This window comes from Misgurnus anguillicaudatus, chromosome 12, assembly GCF_027580225.2.
Source record: "Misgurnus anguillicaudatus chromosome 12, ASM2758022v2, whole genome shotgun sequence".
NCBI classification, from domain to species: domain Eukaryota; kingdom Metazoa; phylum Chordata; class Actinopteri; order Cypriniformes; family Cobitidae; genus Misgurnus; species Misgurnus anguillicaudatus.
This window is the reverse complement of record NC_073348.2, coordinates 2442226-2466425: the sequence shown is the minus strand read 5'-3', so window position 1 is coordinate 2466425 and position 24200 is coordinate 2442226. Positions and strand designations below refer to the sequence as shown.

At 37.0% G+C, this 24200-nt stretch overlaps 1 long non-coding RNA gene across 1 annotated transcript; it reads right to left on the bottom strand.

The window, feature by feature from the left end:
* Positions 1 to 18426: 18426 nt before the first annotated feature.
* LOC129446075 (uncharacterized) lies at positions 18427 to 23108 on the bottom strand. The gene is made up of 3 exons (XR_012372335.1): positions 22907 to 23108; positions 22090 to 22172; positions 18427 to 19372 (listed from the first exon to the last, which is right to left on the bottom strand). It is a non-coding gene; the product is annotated as an uncharacterized lncRNA (long non-coding RNA).
* Positions 23109 to 24200: the final 1092 nt, after the last annotated feature.

Sequence of the window (24200 nt, the reverse complement as noted above, 5' to 3'; positions counted from 1 at the left end):
GCCCCCGCGCCATTGAAGTGAATGAGCAGAGACATCCATATGCATGACTCGTGCCTTCTGCAGTCAATGGATACGCAATCCACAATCCATTCTCTCCATTCCTTGTTGTTCCATCCGATTGCACCAAAACATGACATCTAAATCCTTATTTACTTGCGTATGTGTGTCAGTATCTCCAGACGCGAGTGTTTTCTTTGTTCTTCCGTCAAACATTTCACGCGAGGGGAACACACATAAACAAACACACGAGTCAGGAAACTCGACGCGGTTTTTGGTATTCTTATAAAATACGCGACTGCAAGCAGTACAATCCTTATTTAGTTGCGTCTAAGCGTATATCTCCGCACAGATTTTATTAAACACAGGATCACTCGCATGTGCACACATAAGTTACTGCTTTCATGAGCAACACGTGAGGTAATGGCGGCGGTTGTAAACAAACATTGAGCAAGTTTATCATGCAAGTTTATCATGCTTGTCCCTTGTTGTGTTTCTACTATAATGATATAATGATTACAAAAACACAAATAAGAGTCCAAACAACGATAGGCAGTTGTTCTTTTGAGCTTTTTACTGCACACAAACCCTGTGTTCACTTTACCATGATTAGGCTGCTATGGTTTTTAAAAGGTAACTTACACTTATAAAAGGTTTTTAAAAGGTTGAATAATTTTGAACACAACTGTATATATATATATATATATATATACAGTTGTGTTCAAAATTATTCAACCCCAACTGAAATTGATTGTTTTGGCCGGTTTGACATTGATTTTGATCATTCAGTCATCCTGCTTACAATTACATCAAAGAGGCATGTGTAGGTCAGACAAATATAACATAACATTTATAATGAAATAACCACAAATGTCTTTTCTGTGCTCACATCATTTTCAGTTTTATTCAACCCCCAAGTGACATTCAATCTTAGTACTTAGTACAACATCCTTTTACAGTTAAAACAGCTTTTAAACGTGAAGCATAGCTTGACACAAGTGTCTTGCAGCGATCTACGGGTATCTTCGCCCATTCATCATGGGCAAAAGCCTCCAGTTCAGTCACATTCTTAGGCTTGCGCACTGCAACTGCTTTCTTTAAGTCCCACCAGAGGTTCTCAATCGGATTTAAGTCTGGTGACTGCGATAGCCACTTCAAAATGTTCCAGCCTTTTTTCTGCAACCATGCTCTAGTGGATTTGGAGGTATGCTTGGGATCATTGTCCTGTTGAAAGGTCCAACGTCTCCCAAGCCTCAGGTTTGTGACGAACTGCAACACATTGTCATCCAATATCTCCTGGTACTGAAGAGAATTCATGGTACCTTGCACACGCTGAAGTTTCCCTGTACCTGTACAGTAGGTAAGGTGTTCTTTTCTTCATAGGCCTTGTTTTTCCTCCTCCAAACATAGCTTGGAAACATAGAACATAAACAAAACTTCTGTGGTTTGTCCACATGACTTTTGGCATACTGCAGTCGACTCTTCTTATTCTTTGGAGACAGCAAGGGGGTGCGCCTGGGAGTTCTGGCATGGAGGCCTTCAGTACGCAGGGTGCGCCGTATTGTCTGAGCAGAAACTTCATTACCCACATCTGACAAATCTTTTCTCAGTTCCTCAGCAGTCACACGTGGACTTTTTTCCACTCTACGCTTCAGATAGCGCACAGCAGTCGCAGTTAGCATCTTTTTTCTGCCACGACCAGGAAGCGTTTCAACAGTGCCCTTTGCCTTGAATTTGCGAATGATGCTTCCTATGGTGTCTCTTGGTATGTTTAACATCTTTGCAATCTTCTTATAGCCATTGCCCTTCCTCTGAAGATTAATCACCTCTTCTCTTGTCTTCCTGGACCATTCTTTGACTTCACCATGTTTGTAACCACACCAGTAAATGTTTAGAAGGAGTTGAGTATTGCGGCTTTCACATAGGATGCGGTGTGCGCTGCGCTCGCCGCTGGGTTCGGCGCAGCCAAGCGATTTGTGCTCTGATGGCCAGACCAAAGTAGGCGGGATTTTCAATAATTTACTACAGTGTTTATATTTGCGTTAAAGAGTCGACGAGGAATACAGAGACTGATGTTGCTCGTCTCCATTTCACGTAACTTTAAGCATACCTACAACAAGCTGCTTGACTTAAAACACACCTGACATGCCAACTTGAATTGCTACGTGTTTCCATGAGACGGCTTTCCTTCCGATGTCTCTGTAGGAGCATAAACTTGTATTATAAAGCCCTTAGAATCCCGAGTATAAGCTATCGTCCATTTTGCTTGTTTGGATGCCCCGTTTCTATTGGCCGCGCGGGTAATCGTCACAGAGCGCAGCGCAAAAGTTAAACTATGTTGAACTTTGACCGCGGCGTGAGCGCAAGCTGCGCTCGCGCTTTGCTCGGCGCAACAAAAAACCGCCCTCGCGCGGCGCAAGCCATTGAAATGAATGGGTTTCATAGCGCAGCGCACACCGCATCCTATGTGAAAGCCGCATAACACAGTCATTTTAAAGCTGCCTAATTGGTGCTTATTAGGCTTTATTGCTGTTCCCTGACATCCATAGGTGTTTTCAATACCTGATTGAAAACACTTCAATGAACCTCTGTTCTTCAGAGTGGTAGTTCTTTAAGGGGTTGAATAATTGTGTCAATGAAGAATTCACAAAAGAAACATTTACTACTATATTACAAAACCAATTGATGTCATTTTAGTTGCATATGGTTCTTTAAGAAGTCATTGTAGGATTTCATTCTGAATACAATTACAAATGTACACTAAATTCCCTAAAACCCTTAACAGCATTGGGGGTTGAATAATTTTGAACACAACTGTATATATATAAATGTGTGTGTATTTACATTTAAATTGAAAAGTAAACCATATCATGGTTTTACTACAGAGAAAGTTACATTCCTGTTGAACATCCCCACAAGGCTCATTATGTGGCTCATTATGCAACCCTTTTGTCTCTCAGCTGTCAATCACTGATTATTCAGGAGCTTTCCCGCCTCCACGCATACAGCCTTTCCCAAGCAAAGTGTCTTAGAAATTGTAAATCAATATCTTGCTTTATGTGAATGAGTAGGCCGAATGATTTTCACATCATTTTGAAGAAAAAACTCTAGACTACTAGATCCTGTTTTGAAAAGTCTTGGGAAAACATGTTTAGAATTAGTTTTGTGGATTTATATCAGTGACTTAAAATTTTTGCTTTTTCAAAAACCACGTATAAACATTTTTCTTTCAAAAATACAAACATGTACATACATGTAGATTATATGATATTGTAGCCCAGTTTGTGCTGAACGCAGTGTTATGAGACTTTTGCCATTAATATGTTTTTAAGCAACTAAAAAAAGCACAAATGTCAGTGCATGTCAAAACTTCCCCAGGGCCCTAAAAACCCTTAGACCCCAGAGGGTTAAGTGAAGATCGAAGCATCCCTAATTGTGACTGTTGTAAGGTAATAAGAGATGTCCAAGAGGGATGTGGTTCTAGTGTGTTATTATTAATAGAGTTGGACAGGTAATGCATTGAGATGTAGTCTATTAGCAGGTTTTTCCACGATGCAATATGATTTTTGTTTCTTGTTTTCCAGTTCATGAGGATTGTTTTCTTTGCGATGGTTAACGCCACCAAAAGTAACGGACTATTTGCATTGTTAAAGTTTGTTGCTGATAAGTCTCCGAGTAGACAAAGGGATGGATCCATTGGGATGTGACATCCCAAAATGACGGACAATGATTTAGTGACACTTTCCCAGAACTGTTTAATTGCAGTGCAATACCAAAGTGCGTGAACATATGTGTCTGGGATATTTTATGTCCAATATGTGCAGATTTCTGAGGTGAAACCCATTTTGAACAATTTCCATCCAGTAAGGTGTGATCTTTTGAGTAATTTATACTGTATGAGTTGCAGGTGGCATAATTTGTCATCCAATAAATATTTTTGCATATTTGAGTTCAGAAATCAGGATCAGGAGTAATGGATAAATCTGATTCCCATCTAGTATTACGTAAGCTTAATGTATTGTCTGATTTTAATATTATTATATTTTGGAGAGTAATTTTTTAGGGACGGATATATAAATTAATTCTGCAATTAATGGAGAGAGATCTGGAGTAAAGTCCTGAATGTTAATTTTTGACTGGATAGATGACTTGATTTGTAAGTATTCTAAAAAAAAAAAAAAAAACAATTACTACTGATGCTGAATTTCTGGTATTATTTAGTATGATGTGCTGTAGTTGTGTGATGCCCTTTTCTGCCCATGTGTTGAAGTTAAGTGGCTTCTTGTAAATAGTGAAATCTGGGTTATTCCAAATGGGAGTGTATTTAGATGGTGCAAGACAAGTATTTGTGATTTGATGAATTTCCACCAGGCTGTCAGAGCTGCTGCTATTGTTGGTGCTCTAAAGCATTGATGTTTTTTGTATTGCTTGACTATAGAACTGTAACGATACAATAAAGTGGAGGAGGCAAGCGCAGACGATCAACACAGATTTATTAATAATGATGGTAAATACAATGAAACAACAGAGTGAATGACTGAGTCCAGGATGTTGGCAATGGTGATCGAAGGTCTACGGTGGCGTGAAGAGTGTAGAATCGTGAAGTCTGTGATGAGTGTGATGATGGCCAGTGGATAGAACCAGGAACAAACCAAACACTCACACGGAGACGACAACACGAACACAAATCCAACACGACGACGAGAGACGATAATCCAAGTGATTGCAGCAACATGAAATGAGGATCTGACAACAGGGAGAGAGATGAGTGAGTATATGTAGCTGATGGGTGATGAGGATCAGCTGGAGCGAGTAATCACTACACAGGTGACAACACTTAATCAAACGAGCACATGGACACAACGTGAGTACAAACACAAAACATGACACGGAGGAAACATTGGATTTCCTACCGTGACAAGAACAGTAAATTTGAGATTTGGATATCAGTACAGATTGTTTGTTCAATATCTTGCCATGTGTTTTCTGATGAGTTAGGATGAATCCATTTATATAGTTTTGAAGCTGGTTGGCCAGAGAATATTGGTAGAAATGTGGAGCTTTTAATCCTCATTGTATTTTGGATTTCTATAGGGTGGTCAATTTAATTATTGGTGTCTTGTTTTTCCAGTAAAATTTGGTGATTACTAGTAAGTCTAATTATTTAAACCAGGCAGATGTGGGTTGTACTGGAATCATTGAAAATAAAAAAATTAATCTAGGGAGTATTGTCATTTTTATTAATATTCTGCCCATAATTGATAATGGTAGATTTATCCAGCGTTGAAGATCATCATTTATTGTTTTGAGTAATGGGGTAAAATTAAGACCAAACAGCTCTGACAACCTGGGTGAAACCTTTATACCCAAATATGTGATGTGGCCAGTGCATAGAGGGATAGGTAGTGTCTGGGATGTCACATCTAAGCTGTTGGAGTGTAGTGGTAGGATTGAAGATTTGCACCAGTTGATTGAATAATCTGAAATGTTTGAAAATTAATCAATGAGTTTGATTGTTTCTTGTAATGATAAGTTTGGATCTTGTAGCTATATTAATAAGTCATCAGCATAGAGACTCGTTTTGTGATGCATATTCAAAGATTAAATTCCTTTAATACGGGTGTTTTGACGGATGGGTGCTGCTAATGGTTCAATAAAAATGGTGAAAAGTAATGGAGAGAGAGGGCATCCTTGTCTAGTTCCCCGGTGCAATGTAAAGCTACTTGATGTTAGTCCGTTAGTGATGACAGTGGCTGAAGGTGTTGTATACAAGATTTGGATCCAGTTAATGAATGACTCCCCGAAACCAAACCTCTCTAATGTGGAAAACAGGAATTTCCAGTTGACCCTATCAAAGGCTTTTTCTGCGTCCAAAGTTGCTATGATAATATAAATTTTTTATTGTAGAGTAATATATTAAATTGAAGAGTCTGAATGTATTGCCACTTGCTTGTCTTCCTTTAATGAAACCGGTTTGATCGGGATGTATAATGTTTGCCACTGGTGTACCAACGGTGGTCCAGCAGGGGCAAGCCGCTGGTGGCTTGCCACCCAAGAAACGCCGGCAGACAGACAGCTTTTTTACGTTGGTCGGTTTGCCGAAGGTGCCCTGACGGTGGTCCGACCGCGTCAAGCCGCTGACTTCGTGCCACCAAAAAACCGCTGGCGGACCGCCAGGTCATTGTTTGCTGGGGCGGTTTGCCACTGGTGTACCAACGGTGGTCCAGCAGGGGCAAGCCGCTGGTGGCTTGCCACCCAAGAAACGCCAGCAGACGACAGCTTTTTTACGTTGGTCGGTTTGCCGAAGGTGCCCCGACGGTGGTCCGACCGCGTCAAGCCGCTGACTTCGTGCCACCCAAAAACCGCCGGCGGACCGCCAGGTCATTGTTTGCTGGGGATGGTATAACTTTGTCTAACCTATGGGTGAGTGCTTTAGCAATAATTTTAATGTCTACATTAATCAGAGGGATAGGACGATAACTTGATGGTAATGTTGGATCTTTACTGGGTTTAAGCAGAAGTAAAATTGTGGCTGCGTTCATGTTAACTGGGAATTTAGATTTTTGTTTAGATTCACTTATCATTCAAGTAAAGAGTGGTGATCAAATGGACCAAAATTGTTTGTAGAACTCAGCCGGGAATCCATCGGGGCCTGGAGCTTTATTGTTTGGCATAAGTTGTAGAGCTTTATATAGTTTTGTTTTATGGGTGATTCAAGGCTATTTTTTTATATTCACTGAGCTGTGGTAAATTGATATTCTTAAAATATAAATGAATGATCAATTGACAGATTCAGAATAGCCAGGGAGTAATGTCCTTGTCACAATATAATTGTCCATTGATGTAATTACCGCCTTTTTACCTTCATTCATCATCTGCTTTCAGATTGGGAAGAGCTGTTTCCAACGAACGATAATGACCTTGGGGTATTGCTCGCTGAGTCCGTAGTTTGTATCTATGAGTTGTTGCCTTTTCTCTGGACCAGTTCTTTTTGCTTATAGTGTGCAAATTTTGTGGTCTATTGCCATGGTTTTGTGATCCGATATGGTGCACACGGTGCTGTTTATAGTTTTGGGTTTATTTATGAAAAATTATGCTTACATTAGCATATATTTACCTTTTATCTACATACCCACAAACTCTACTTTCAGACTAGGCTTTCTTAAGGCAACATGAAGTTTGTTCAGACAAACTTTTCTATCTAGTTCCAGTTTGTTCACTTTATCATTTTGGGATTGTTGAGGAAAAGCTGCAGACATATTTTAAATCACGTGTGACTGTAGAAGAATTGTATGTAGTTTGTATGCACAACTCATTTGTATATACCTTACTAAGGCCTGTGGCGCATTTGTGTTTTAATATTGAGAGAATTGGACTTGTAATCCAAGGGATGTAGTTTTGCTTCTTTCAACCATCAAGAAATGACTGAGGTGCACTTGATTCAATTCAATTCAATTCAATTTTATTTATATAGCGCTTTTCACAATACTCAATTGTTTCAAAGCAGCTTTACATTAATAGAAGCAGTAAAAGCACAGAAAAACGACAGATAGCATAACATAATACACAATAGCATAAGCAGTCAAATTTGCTGCGGCTATGACGCGACATTATGAGCGAGCATATTACTAATGTAACGTCTAGAAGAAGAAGCTAAGTTAAGCCCAAGCAGGCTACCTCCCCGGGGTAAAAAACCCCCTAGGAGAAAAAAAACAAAAACCCCGGGTTGTTTAGCCGAGGAAATAAAAATAAAAGTCCTAGGAGGAAAAAACCTTGGGAGATATACATGTATACACATATAAACGGATAAGGAGCTTAAGCGGAGATTAAGCAGAGATTAAGCGGATATTAAGCGGGTCCTGCCGGTGGTCGTTGGTCAGGCATCAGCTGGGCATCACATTGAAGGACGACCAGTAGATCAGAGGTGTGCCGACTTTCACATCTACCGGAACTGGGTCTGTTTGTCCCATTGTCCTCAGGGTCAATGGGACCCAGGGACGAGACAGGGAGAGAAAAACAAAATCATATTAGCGTAGGGGCCGTTCACATGTAATGCAAGTGTCACACAGTGATGTGGTTTAATCAGCTTAGTTTCAGACAGACTAACTATTGAGGCATAATTGTTTTATCCACAGTTGAGGATTTTGCAAATTGGGGGCCCACTGCGACGGTATATATGGTAACTAAGGGTCACCTTCCGATTTTTAAGAGAAAATGAAACCTGTCGACCCGTTTGACTAAGGCCTGTAACCCCACTGTCGTTGTTAATGCAGGTTCAGTGGCAAACGGGTCTATATTGCATACTATTTACAAGATCACGAAAAAAACGCCAACATCGCAACCTGACCATACGTGTCAACCCGTTTGACTAAGGCTGGAGGCCCCACTGTCGTCGTTAATGCAGGTTCAGTGGCAAACGGGTCTGTATGGCATACTATTCACAAGACACAAGAAATCGCCAAAATCGCAACCCGACCATACGTGCCAACCCGTTTGACTAAGGCCGGATGCCCCACTGTCGTCGTTAATGCAGGTTCAGTGGCAAACGGGTCTGTATGGCATACTATTCGCAATAGAAAGAAAGCGCCAAAATCACAACCCAACCATACGTGCCAACCCGTTTGACTAAGGCCAAAAGCCCCACTGTCGTCGTTAATGCAGGTTCAGTGGCAAACGGGTCTGTATGGCATACTATTTGCAATACAAAGAAAGCGCCAAAATTACAACCCAACCATACGTGCCAACCCGTTTGACTAAGGCTGGAGGCCCCACTGTCGTCGTTAATGCAGGTTCAGTGGCAAACGGGTTTGTATGGCATACTATTCACAAGAACACGAAAGTTCCAAAATCGCAATCCGACTATAGGTTAAGATTAGGTTTTTATTTATTTATTTGGTTGGTCTGTGTTATGACCGCGAGTGCTTTGTTCCGTACAGATAACTATTTCGAGTTAAGTACTTTTACTAGACAAATTATGCGAATGCTTTGTTGAAGAGAAAAGTTTTAAGTCTAGATTTAAAATTATCGACTGTGTCTGATTCTCGGACATCGGTTGGTAAATCATTCCAGAGCTTAGGGGCTAAGTAGGAAAATGACCTTCCACTTTTAGACACTTTTGATAGTCTAGGGATAATCAAGAGACCAGAATTTTGCGACCGTAGTGTGCGTGATGGATTGTATTCTGATAGTAATTCTCTAAGATATGAGGGTGCTAGGCCATTTAAAGCTTTGTAGGTGATTAGTGATATTTTAAATTGTATGCGATATTTAACTGGTAGCCAGTGTAAAGATGCCAGAATGGGGCTTATGTGGTCATACTTTTTAGATCGAGTAAGTACCCTTGCGGAAGCGTTTCGAACTAGCTGAAGCTTGTTTACTTGATTTGCATGGCATCCCCCGAGTAGCGAGTTACAATAGTCTATTCTAGAGGTCATAAAAGCATGGGTAAGCTTCTCTGCGTCAGATGTAGACAGTATATGGCGTATTTTCGAGATATTTCTAAGATGGAAGAATGCTGTGCGGCAGACGTTGGCGATATGACTATCGAAGGATAAGTTGCTGTCGAACATCACACCTAAGTTCCTAACCGTGGAAGATGGCACCACAGTGCAGCCATCTATGTGCAACTTGTAATCTGACATATTATGTTTGTAGCGATTCGGTTCAATAATAAGTATCTCTGTCTTATTGGAGTTCAGCTTAAGAAAGTTATGTGCCATCCAGTCACTAACATCGCTAAGGCCTAAAAAAAAAATTGTTTGGTTCCGGTTTCCGACCGACCCTGCCAATTTATCTGCGACCCAAATTTATTTTATGAGCTTGGGGAAGAAATAATACACATTAAATAAATACACAAAAAAAAAAAAATTTGAGGCGAACTATAATTTACCTTTTAGTACAGCACCGTTTTTGTAAAGCACGCGTCCTCCAGCAACAAACAAAGCAGCTACACAGTCGTTAACACAATAGTTCACAGATCGTTGTCGCCACTTACAAAGGCACTGGTAAAGTGGTAATTTTTGGTGTGCATTCGAGATGCTGTTCGTGCACAGCAACGTGATCTTTTGCCCCGCCGAAAGTTGTAAATTACAGACAAAAAAGACGAGCTGAACAACGATATGCAAGTGGGCTTTTCTCTTCCAGAGAGCACAAACCAAGGCTCATTTTTGCTGGCAGTAAGTGAATTATAATATTTGAATTTATGGTATTATGACCAGGGCTTGACATTAACACCGCCAAACGCGGGTAAGATTTCGGCCGTAAGGCGGGTCTGTTTTCTTAAAAGTTATGCGAAATGATAAACAATACGCAATGCGACACTGGGAAACTACAACTTCCATGGGCATTCTGCACCCAGAGCAACGCACAGAGATCTGTTGAGAGACGCGCACGCGATCAGCGGGGCGTTGCGGACCAAAGCGTCACCTTCCAGAGAGCGCGCGACAGCTGATGGATTTGCGAATGCAAAAGAGGACGCAGTCTGAGCGCATACACACTTCGGGAAAGATAAAACAATTGCATGGAAGTGATTGATTAGATATAAATTGCGTGCAAACTCTCAGTGCAAGAGCGAAGAGAAATTCAGCGCATACCTGAATGCACACGAAATCAAAGAAAACCCGCCAGCTGAGAGGTTTGCGCATCATTTTAATGTAACAATAATGCCCTCCCGACATTTGTCATTAAAAGTCTTAAATCACTTTTATCAGAAACCATTTAGCTTATAAAATACATCTGCATGACAGTAAAATTAATGGACAGTATTTACTGCTGTTGTTAATAAATATTTAAAGTGGTTGTCGATGGGTTTTGTGTTTATCTTTTCAGTTTAGAATTAGTGTTTCTTCTACACCCCTGTTCTACTTTTAATATATTCATTCAAAGTTATTCTATTTATGCCTTACTTACTAGCATGTTTTTCATGCATCTTATATGATCTATACTGATATACCAGCTATATACCAGCTAAATGTTGTCTTAATTCGGGTAGTCAGACTGCATTTGAAATTCAGTCTGCATCTAATTTAGCAAGTAAATTTGCTCGAATTAAAGTAATTTTAGGATGCCAAAGTCAAATTTAATCATATACAATTTAACTTTGGCTAGTACCTTTGAAAAACAACTAGCCACTTTGCAAAAAAGTTAATGTCAAGCCCTGATTATGCTACAAAGAGTTCCACTTTTATACTTTAGCCACAGGCTCACGTAAGATATTTTTCATATCATACAGACAGATTCAACACCGGCCTCCACATATTGCGTTTCGTTATTTATTTATTTTTTTACTTTAAAACACGCAGTGTATTCGTTCAGCTGCATTTACTGTTCTCTCTCTCTCTCTCTCTCTCTCTCTCTCTTTCTCTCTCTCACACACACACACACACACACAATTAAAAAGAGATAATCCGTGGAGATCCGTGGCTCTGCGCTGCGTGAGACAAACACGCAATATGGCCAAAGTCACCTCAAATAGATCCGCTATTCAATTTAAATATTTAACAATTTCCTACCTATCCCTTGCTGCCACTGTAAAAAAAATAAAAAATAAAATAAAATAAATTCCCTACCGACCCATGACCTAAACTGACAACCAACCGGAACCAAACTTTTTTTTTTTATGCCTAAGGCAGTCTGTTAGCATTGATCAAGGTGTGTGTGTGTGTGTGTGTGTGTGTGTGTGTGTGTGTGTGTGTGTGTGTGTGTGTGTGTGTGTGTGTGTGTGTGTGCGTGTTAAACCTACTGTATATGCAACATAAAATCAAAATCATTAATTTATTTATACTCTTGAATGAAAAGTAAATATATGACTGTCTCACTGTGATTCACTCTTTACATGTCTAAATAAGGTGAAGCATTGGTTGGCTCAAGACTGAAGACATTGTCTTGGGGCCATCAGACCTTTTTTAATTTAATAACTTTATTTGTGACAAGAATACTTTCACCATAGCAATAAGTCTGGTAAATATTTGGCTAGTCAAATAAAACAAACTAAGGAAAAATCAACAATCTCAGTTATTAACTCATTCACCGCCAGCCTTTTTGAGAAAAGTTGCCCACCTGCATTTTTTTTATTTTAACAAAATTTTCACATAATTCCTTGCAGGAAAAATCTTTTTCTATAAATATATAAACATACAAATTATATCAAATTAAAGAACACACCCTCTGCTTTCAAACAAACAATAAACAAACAAACAAACAAACAAAATGGGGAAAAAATGTTTCATTATATATTTACTTTTTCTACTTAATTTAACCACTGAAATATGGATATTTCTCTTAAAAAATACAACATTTTGAGCAAAAAGCTTAAAAAAATTGCGTTTTTGTAAAGGAATTTATGTTAGAGATCAGACTCAGAATGACTATCAAACATAAAGGCAGTTAAAATAATCATTAACTCTTTTTAACTTCCGTTTTTGATAAATCCGAAGCGGTATTACACTTTCACTTTGAAATTCGTCCAAAAAGGCATATTTATTAGTTAAATATGAACTCATAAATGACGAGATAACTCTTCAATGGCGGTGAATGAGTTAAAGACCCAACAGGGAAACCCAACAACTTGCAAGAACAAATAAACCAAATATTTAAATTTTTTACAGTAAACTATACTCAAGTTACTGCGTTACAAAGTACTTTGATACACCTTACACAAGAAAACTTTTAGAAGTGCCAGTATAAAAGACAGAACTACAAAGTGTTATAACTGACAGCATTTATTGAAAAATAGGACTTGTAAAAGCATTAGCTCCCATTAAAGTAAAAGTTATAGAACCCCCTTTATAATGCTTTACTACTTAAAAGTACTTTCTAACAGATGTACAAATAAAAAATGTAAAATCACACAACAAACGTTTCAGAGTAGCTTCATTCCAAAAAAGCCATCCATTTTCATTATAATGTAATGTGTGGCATGTCTTTTTTGAGACCAACATAAAATTTTTACTTTAGTTTACAGTAATGTGTCTAATTAGTAAAACATAAACTTGTTTAACCAGACATATACACTGTTCATTGAATTTTCACCATGTTTTTTGTGGTAAAAGTGTAGTAACCATGTTTTTTGGTGTACAGATGTGGCCTTTAAAAACGTTTTCTCCCGCGGCATTCGCCAGTTCATCTCGCAGAGTCCCGCAGCATTCTGCAAGTGCTTTCGGGGGGGCTGCTTTTCCCTTTCCCTTAATGTGTTTCGCTTCAAAGAATATCCACCAGGTGGCGCATATAAAACATTGTCATTGCCGTTGTTTCCAGAAGTACGGAGCCCTTCTGGTCACCCCCTGGAAAAAAGAAAACAATCCGTGATCACGGTTTTGTAATTCGTCCCCTCAGTTTATAAACCGTACTCACGGATTATTAAACTGTTCCCTCAGTTTTACAAACCGTGCGCTCGGATTAATAAACCGTACGCACGAGTTAACAATCCGTGCTCTTAGATTTGTAAACCGTACCCTCAGTTTTTGCAATCCGTACCCACGAATTTATAAACCGTGCGCACGCTTTTGCAATCTGTTCTCACAGTTTTGCTAACTGGATTTGTAGCCCCTCCATCATTTTAGAAATCGCTATTCATTCTTATTCATTCTTTCCAAGTTTCCTATTAATGTTTGATATTTTCGGAAATTAATAACGTTTAAACCGTGTTAAGCTGTTTTATACGTTCCTAACTGGAAACGTGCTTTAATATTTACGAAATATTTTAATCGGATGCTACAGTAAACAGATATCTTTGTGTAAAATTAACATGTTATTTAGATTTATTCATCAAATAAAATAAATATTTAACTAACAAATGATTTCTACATATCCTATATATTTTAATCAATATACTTAGGCTTGCTATATATTTTCGTTTTTAATTGCTCATTTCAAATTCATATTTTATGTATTTAACATCAACTTATTAGGTAAGATTAAAAGATTATTAAGAGCTGCACAATTATAAACATATAAGTTTTATATACCTATAATTCTTAATTATTGTAAATCAATATTATTTGCATTTAACATCAACTTCATGCCAAACTTTTATTATGATTTACTTAATTTTTTGGTGAAACATTTTTACATTATGTTTATTATCTGAGCTAATGTAAGCAAAAAAGTAGTTAGAAATTAAGTAGATCACATGTTAATTTAAGGATCAATGAGAAAATAATCATCAAAGGAAACTTCTGGGATGACAAACATGAGAGAAACTCTTTAAAAAATCCAGATAAGTTTGGAGTTTATTAATATTTAAACTTAAAATTTGTACTTTTAATTAAATATTGTCTTTGTCCTTGCGTAAAGTTTTTTTATCTGAATACTTGAAGTTATACTGTTATATTAACTGGGTAACAGCTTTCTGTGCAAATACTGCTAGAATAATCGTGACTATTTGTATTGTACGTATTTATTTAGGTCACCAAAGTGTTAAAATAGCTGTGCTCTTTGAAATGTGTGTAAAAGAATCAATTTCTGGTCATATTTTTAATGCACAATGAGCGGGTATATGAGCCACACTCTGTAAAACATTTACTATGATTTATTCAATTTTTGGTAAAACATTTTATACTTACAAATACTGAGTAAATTTGAAAGCTTTAAATCTGGTATTAACAATAATTAAATTGATTTCCTATTAAAAATAAAATTGAGTAAAAATAAGTAATTGCAAATGTTAAGTAGATGTAGCTGTTTTTTATGAATTTTATTTAAATAAAAAATGAGTTGAATTTACTTAATGTAAAGTGAATTTATTTCATACCATCCTTTATGAACGATGAACAAAGCAATTGTACACAAATATTTTATTGAACATTTATTTACACATGACATAACTCTACAGTCATCATGAAACTCCAAAAATGCCAAACAGTACATGTTACAAATACAATGAGCTGAATAAACTCTGAGAGGTTGCAGAATCACTTCTTAATTCCAGACAGGTGGATCAGCAGAATCCTGCACCTATATTGTAAATGCAATTACTCATACTCCACACTTACCAGGATTTTTGAGGAGATTCGGAGATGTTTATTGTCTGCAAAAGACACAATTTCATCTGCTGCTGAATAAAACCCGTTTGCTTTGTTGATTTTTAAATTAACACGTGATCTACTTTGTTTGCCTATATTTACTCAAATAATAGGCTACAATGTAAAAATGTTTGATTGTCGATGTTATGTTGATGTTAAATACATAAAATATTAATTTTAAATGAGCAATTATTATTATAAGTTTTAAAACGTGTAAATATTTAAGTGTGAAATTCTCAAATATATTGATAATCAGATATAATAATATTGATTTACAATAATTAAGAATTATATGTATATAAAACTTATATGTATATAATTGTGCAGCTCTTAATAATCTTTTAATCTTACCTAATACGCTGATGTTAAATACATAAAATATGAATTTGAAATGAGCAATTAAAAACGAAAATATATAGCAAGCCTAAGTGTGGCATTCCCAAATATATTGATTAAAATATGAAGGATATGTAGAAATCATTTGTTAGTTAAATATTTATTTTATTTGATGAAGAAATCTAAATAACATATGTTAATTTTACACAAAGATATCTTACTGTAGCATCCGATTAAAATATTTCGTAAATATTAAAGCACGTTTCCAGTTAGGAACGTATAAAACAGCTTAACACGGTTTAAACTTTATTAATTTCCGAAAATATCAAACATTAATAGGAAACTTGGAAAGAATGAATAAGAATGAATAGCGATTTCTAAAATGAGGGAGGGGCTACAAATCCAGTTAGCAAAACTGTGAGAACAGATTGCAAAAGCGTGCGCACGGTTTATAAATTCGTGGGTACGGATTGCAAAAACTAAGGGTACGGTTTACAAATCTAAGAGCACGGATTGTTAACTCGTGCGTACGGTTTATTAATCCGAGCGCACGGTTTGTAAAACTGAGGGAACAGTTTAATAATCCGTGAGTACGGTTTATAAACTGAGGGGACGAATTACAAAACCGTGATCACGGATTGTTTTCTTTTTTCCAGGGGGTGACCAGAAGGGCGCCGTACTGAAGTTAATAAGGGCATTGCTGAATATTTTACATTGAAAACAGCAAAGTGATATGTCAACCCCTTCTTGCCAGCATAACAGCGCATTCATAGTAAGTGCAACAGATAATTTAGTGTGAGCCTAATAAACGCGACTCTATTTACAATGAATATATTAATTATTTGTGTTGTCGAATTTTCACACCGTTTCATTGTTTGTTCATAATTTTTATAATTGTCAGTTTTTCAAAAAGTATCAATATTTTAAAGAGATTAATGTGGTATAAAAAAGACATGTTTTAAAGTTTAAAATGTTGTAAAAAATATAGTAGTATTCTTATATTTTAAGAATAACAATATGATACATTTATACTGCGCTAAAATGCTTTACATATGGAAAGAGGAATTCTTCTCAGAACAGATATTTTTATGTTATTATTAAGACGTAGGCTACATCTAATAAAATAGCGACAGAGAAACTGTGCCTTTTGCGGACGAAAAACACCTCCGAAATATTGAGTTTATGAATATTTACACTTACAATATGTACTTTGTGAAATGCGTGTGTAAAATAATCAATTTTATAACATGGGGCTGTAGAGACAAACACGCTGCGTCGCCTTTCAGATATCTTACACGTTCGCATTCAACACTTTTCAAAACGTATTTATATTAAATCTAATGAATAATTATAAATTATGACATGAGAAAATTAGAAGTGTGCAAAAGAGCACAGTTCAGATATTGTTAATTAAAGCGGTTTTATACACCTTTCTGCCTTGTTTAAATTAACAAGAATTTTATTTGCCACTGTCAACACGTTTTGTGATTGATTTAATGATTTATTACAGCAACTTCTATGAAGCAAAGCTATTGTACTAAGCATCTCTATATATATAAATATATAAAAATATATTATAAATGTTGTAAAAAATATATTAGTATTCTTATATATTAAGAATAAAAATATGATACATTTATATTGCGCTAAAATGCGTTACATATGGAAAGAGGAATTATTCTCAACCACCACCAATAAAGTTTAAACATTATTTTTTAGAAAAACGCCTCGGAAGTGTTGAGTTTATGAATATTTACACTTACAATATATACTTTGTGAAATGTGTGTTTAAAATAATAAATTTCATAACATGTGTATGTAAAGACAAACACGCCGCGTTGCATGACTTTATAAATATCGAGGTCCATATAAGTATTTTCTAGGGCATGCACCCCAGGAAAAAAACTTCTTATTTCCCTGCTGCTGTACACATATGAATTTTAATAAATCAGAAAACCAAAGAATCAAATACCTATGGATTTCAAACCATATTAGTATGCAGAAAACTTTTGTTGGTCATTAGGAATACATTGTAATAATTATTTTACCGCACACTGCTGCACACTTTCTCTTCTTTTGTTATTTAATTAACTTTAATGACTTCAACAAGTAGGCCTTAGGACTAAATGCAATAAAATGTTCAAGCCAAAATATGAACATTTAAACTCCGTGCACGCGCACTACGGGTGGATGAAGCGTTGTACCGCGCACGTGATGCATCGTTTTCAAGTTCAAGCTTAGCAGCAGTCCAGTACAACACAGTGAATCTAATCATTATACAGTAAAAAAAACATATCTTCAAGAATTAAAGGGTTGGCGTTGAATTTTGTTAATAAACACGCTGAATAACGGAAAGTGAATTACTGGAGGGAGTGAAAGCAGCGCATTAAATCTGGACACCCATATGTGCTCAGCTGCAGTAATGTTTCTTGTCCTGTCACCTTGACAGTCACTGCGGTTTCACATTTCTCGTCATTAAACTGCTGTATATAATAGTCAGCGTTTGATTACTTAGGCTACATCTTTCTTGCACTACCACTAACTGCGCATCTGACCTCTGTGTTGCACCTCTGTCTGACTGGTTTGATTTTATTGGTCATCTCGGTTTCATTTTGACTTTATCTTAAAACTTAATAGAACCTTTAACTGTTTGTACACAATGATGACATGGCACCGTATGCGTGCGCATTTGGGCAACGGAGCTATGGCAAGAATCAGCAGCAACTGACCCATTTCACAAAAAATTCACACAGCCGCGCCGCTCCATTAGCATGCTACACTTGCTACTTTAGCGGGTTGAAATGCATATACATATTAGGCTATATATTTGGTGTGTTTGACTTTCTGCCGATCCAATCGGCATATGAAATTACTATAGCGGCGCGAAAGTGACTGGGGAGCAGACTGGTGTCCCAGCTAACACAAGGCCAGCGGACGAGCGGCGGTCCGCCGGCGAATGCCGCCAGCGGCTCGCTGGAGTTTTACCCATCGTTTTTCCAGCGGACCACCGTGGTTCATAGTTGTTTAATCACGCTAACCAAATGTCTTTCAACACAATAATAAACAATTTACATCAGCAACTGCAAATTTATTATTGTCAGTAAACAGAATAAATATTCAAATGCATATACATTTATCACATGCATTAAAACCAACATGACTTCCAAATAAAAACAACCAGTTTACACCTTTCTGTACCCATGCAAAGTTATCCATGATTTTACCATCATTTGCAGTAACACATGGTAAATATAAAATCAACCATGGTTTCACAACAATAATAAAGAATAAACATTCTCTTACAACAGCATAGGTTTATAGTACTACATTTTAGTAACCACAAACTTTACCATGATTTAAAAATATATGGTTACCATGCTTTCACTCCAGCATTACTATAATACTACTATACTGCCCAACAAAGCCAAAGCACAGTAACTATGTATTTGGTCAAAATTGAGGTAAAGGTTGAAATGGGCTTTGTGAGATCTGTTGTCTTGTGACAAAGTCTCCTGGTTTAATTTTGTCCCATCAGAGAAATGTGTTTGCCAAAATTGCAGTAACAAGTTTGACTGGCTGGTGTATAACACTTTAAGAACTTTTTTCTCGGTTTTAGTGTTTGCGTAGTTACTGCACTTAGAAGAAGGAACTTTTTCAACCCACTTTGTGTTGTTACAATGTCTGTAATATGTACATTAACAATATTTGGATGATGCAAAACCTCATTTGGCAGAGTATTGTGGACAAATAAATGGAAATAAATCAGTAAAATTAGCTAAAAAATATTTTTTTCAAATATAAACATATATTGTGTTTGTAACAATATTAAGTGGGTTGAAAATCTGTAGGGTTGCGCTTTGGTGCAGTAATTACAATATGTTACATTTGGCAGTTGTGTATGTCCATCTGTAGATGCCATCATATAATGTCTTTGTGAGTGTTTACGTCATCTGAAGTCTTCACAAGTGAGGCTGGATCCAAACAGAGCCGTAAGCTCTAGTTATCTTATGATGTGTATCCTGATGGACAAAAACAGAAAAGCAAAATGAGAAGGATTAGGATTGCTGCTGTTCATATTATTTCAAGCAAAAGCTCATTTGCGCATTTTATTATTTAATTACTGACTAACAAAGTCATAAGATGTATTTGTGTATGTGAATGCTTGTCTTAGAAGTAGTGTTTTTTTCTAGATTTAGACTGCATGGGAGAATTTAGGAGTAAAATGTGAAAAAGCCTTGCCTTTTTATTGTATTTTATTAAAGAGCAATTATGGTCCGACTCATGATTTTACATTTACTTTGGTGTGTAAGTATGTATTAGTACATGTTAACGGTATGCGTAAACAATGAGTAACAATGACTTTGTATTGCGTGAGGCTGCCTGAACCTCCATGTCATTTCTGGCTTATAACAAATACCACAACAATGCCTAAAAGCTGCTGTGTGACAGGGTGTGGAGCTAACATAGCTCCGCCCTCCTACGTGCTTCCGCTTAATTTTCATTTCGCTTCAGTACAATGTCTGGGACTGCTGTGTAGAGTTTCGTTTTCTCCTGCAAAAATCTGCAGGACCAATCAGCGAACAGAGGTCGTGCGTCAGTTTGAGTTGTAATTCAGTAATGGCAGCGGAGAGAGACGTGAGAAAAGCTATTCAGTCCGTTGTTGCAACAGTGTTTTATAAAATAAATTATGTAGGGAGAGTAATTGATTCAATTTTAAAGAGAGTGCGCCTCAAAACATTGATAAATGTCACTGTCCCGCCAGAGGGACGCCAACATTTACTTCAGTGTTTTGCATGTGAATTCTTATCAAATCATGACGAACTATATATCATTTGAAAGCTCTAAGAGTGTAGATTTCATTTATTATCACTATTTTGAATAAGAATGACATAGTGAGAGCTATTTTCTAAAATGCCACAAGTATAAAGGTGGGCCCACGTTGTTGTTTTATATTTGTAACACTAATACCCTGTTCCAAACCTAAACAATCATGACAAACTATATATCACTGGAAAGCTCTAAGAGTGTAGTTTTCATATTGCATCACCATTTTGGGAAAATAATGATGTAGTCAGAGTCAGTTTCTAAAATGTCACACTGCCACAGTTGGACTCAATTTGTTTTTGCATATGTATAGCACTAATACCCTGTTCTAAACCTAAACAATCTTGACAAACTATATATCACTGGAAAGCTCTCAGAATGTAGTTTTCATATTTCAAAGTCATTTGATGATAGAAATAATGTAGTGACAGTTTTTAGTTACATGACCCCACCCCCCATAGGAATGCATATTAATTTTATATATTCATAATTCTAATATCATATTATAAATCTTCAAAAATATTGACAAACTATATATTGTTGGAAAGCTCTTAGAATGTAGTTTTCATATTTCAAAACATTTTTGCAGTAATAATAATGCAGTGATAGTAATTGAATAATTTGTCACAAGTGTATGCTGCAAACCGTTGACACCTACTGGCCGTTGTTGGCAAAACCACTAAAAGTGTGACACACACCTCATTTTTTGTGATTTTAACTTGAAATTTGGATCAGAACTACTTGAGACTTATGGCTTCATGTCTGCATTATTACTTTTCTGAAACATTTACATTTTTATAGTTTTATTTATAAAACTAATATGTTATGGAATTATTTTTATTTATTAAAACAAATGTAAACTCCTATAACAAATATCCTTTCACATCTGTGAAAACCCCCAAAGTGTCTTCTTTAAAACAAGACCAAGATTAGGCTTCTAGACCAAAAAATGCCAGAGTTATATTAATTTGAAGATGTATATCACAATTTCACCCCCCCCCCCCTCTAAAGGTATTTGCGCCACCTAAGGGGTTAAACTTCAACAGAAGACCCTCCTTAACGGAAGTAACACTTTGCAATGGAGCGTGGCCAGACTCCCTGTACAAATGAAATGAATGTACGAGAGTCTGGTTGGACCAGGCTTGAGCTAACAAGCCAAAAACCCAGAAATAAGATTTTATAAGCTGTTGACACAAAAAAAAACTAGCGTTTCAAAGACACAAAACTGGATACAGGCAACTTGTCATAGTACTACTATAATTAGAACTATGCCCAGACGCCCACTGTAGGGAAACATAATCAGCGATCCACTTTTGTCTCCTTAAAGGCTGAGTTTTATAGCTTGGTACTAAAAACTTATTTCTGGGTTTTTCAGCGTGTTAGCTGTAGACTCTGTCACGCAGCAGCTTTCAGGCATTGTTTTCATTTTTGGTTATAAGCCAGAAATGCAATATAAAGTAAATTGAGATGGTTGGATTGTTTTCCCCCGGTGGGCGTGGTTTTCAAATAATGCGCTGTCTCTATAATTGCTCCCGCTTTTACTCATGGCCTACACATTAACTCCTGTCAGCATTGCATTGTGACCGAATCTTTCAAACAGGAGCGTCACATTTCCGGCTGACGTCAGACATATTCAGGCCAATCACAACGTACATATTAGCTGGCCAATCAGGGACACAGCGCATTTCAGATTGATGAGTTCTGTACAAAATCAGTGCGTTTGAGGAAGGGAGGAAATCTAAAGCTATAAAAATTTATGTGTTTTTAACCGTACACCACGCAAACACATTGCATATTATACCAAATACACAAAATAACATTGTTTTTTACCAATGAAATTGGATGCACTTTATAAATAAACCACAACCTTAAACCTGTAAACAGCAATGTATTAGTTTGAGGTTGTACTTACTAGTTATGAGATTCATAGCACCTTAGAGATGTTTTCTGACAGGTCTGCTTCGACTCTGCTGCACGGATATCAGCATGGAAAATCTACAATCAATATTGATTAAAAGGATGTGAAACACTGAAAAGAAAATTAAAGTATACAAAATATAACAGAATCTATGTTTTTAGGTTTACTTGTTCATTTAATATTGCTCATATGGTGCAACTCACGTTTGGATGTTAAAACCTTCCTGGAATAATTGCTATAAACGCAGAAAAATGACAAGATGCATGGTAATATGTTGTGAAAAAAGTGAGTTAATATGCTCTCAACCTGCCTGAGTTTACATCTCTGTCTGTGGCTCCCTTCAGAAAATTTTGAAATCTTCAGCTTTTCTTCTATTATAGAGGTTATTTTGATCACTCCTAAAATAAAATAACAACTTTTTGTATATATATGTTTACGATAAAACATGTGTTTGTACTACTTTCACCAAATACTCACGCTATATGAAAGTTTTTTCACCGTTTAACTGTGCAGTACATTGCATATTTTAGGCTAAACAAAGTATGTCAATAATGCATTGACAACCTGAACAAAGCTATCACATCATCTCATCAACACACGAAGTTGCTTTTTAAAAAGCCAAAACTTAATAAACAATGCGAAAGCTATAGTCACCCTAACATTATCAGTTTTGAAAAGCGTCCACATGCTATCAGACTTTCTCTAAGACAAAAAAACATTTCTATGAAGTAAATATTCAACACAAGCGTTTCTGTTATGTGTCAATAATAGTTTTGTGTATTATTTGTGTATTTTGAGGGACTAAACTTACCTGAAAACAGTAAAGAAACCCGTGAAAGAGGAGCTTCGTCAGTCCCACCTCATGGTAATCCGTATTGAGAAAGAAGGCTGTTCGACTTCCTGCCTGCGGCCCCGCTAGAATTGACAGACGGATGACGTTAAAGTGCCGCGAGAGCGAGACGAAATTACACTTCGTATGAGTTCTCGAATCGTTCTCGCGGTACTTTGACGTCATACAGCTGTCGGTTCTTGCAGCGCCGCATGAAGTCGAACAAGCCAAAAAGGGCACGTGTTCGGCGCGCACAGCACACGCGTCATGGCAAATTCATACATTGACATAATCACTACAACAATTTAAAATCTTCTCAAATGATTATGAAATCACAAACTCGTTTTGTTGTCTATAAATGTCCAAATTACCACGCCTGCACGTGGACTATATTGTATTAAACACTATCTCTCATTTTTTATTCTATCCTTAAAATTCTTTTAAACTGAAATATTAAAAAAATATGTATGCATTTCGTTAAATAAGCCCTATATGCAGTCTCATATTGTTTTTCATGTATTTTCTTAAGATTTTTATAATTCTTAGTTTCAGTAGAAACCTAGCAGTTTGCCACTGGTGTACCAACGGTGGTCCCGCAGGGGCAAGCCGCTGGTGGCTTGCCACCCAAGAAATGCCGGCAGATCGACAGCTTTTTGACGTTGGTCGGTTTGCCGAAGGTGCCCCGACGGTGGTCCGACCGCGTCAAGCCGCTGACTTCGTGCCACCCAAAAACCGCCGGCGGAACGCTAGGTCATTGTTTGCTGGGTACAGTCTAATACAGTATGAATATGAACCCTGAACAAGCAACTCGAATCAAACTTGTGTACAATTCGACGTTCAAATCTTATTAAAGAGTAACTAAACCCTAAACCAGCTTTTTTTAGTTAATGATCTGTAAGAATGATGCTTTATTAGTGCTGTTCATTGATCTTAGTACGCTTTTTGACATTTGGATATAAAGTGTTTCAATACTACAATATATGGTGTAAAAACGTCTGAGTGCTGCCCTCTTCAGGTTGAACGGTGGCTACTGCAGTTGAATTTTCCTATTGGATGTTAGGTCCAAAAAATAACTCGTGACGTAAGCAGATTCAAGCTCACCACGCCCTTGTTACGATCTCACCACACACTTGGTACAAGCTTAGTCTGTCCCCTCTATCTCCGTTGGGATCTGCCCACTTTTCTTGCATTTTTCAAATATTGCCAGTGGGTGGAGTTAGGCTCTGACCAGGGGTTTAGTTACGCTTTGAAGATAGAAAACTGATTTAGTTAACCC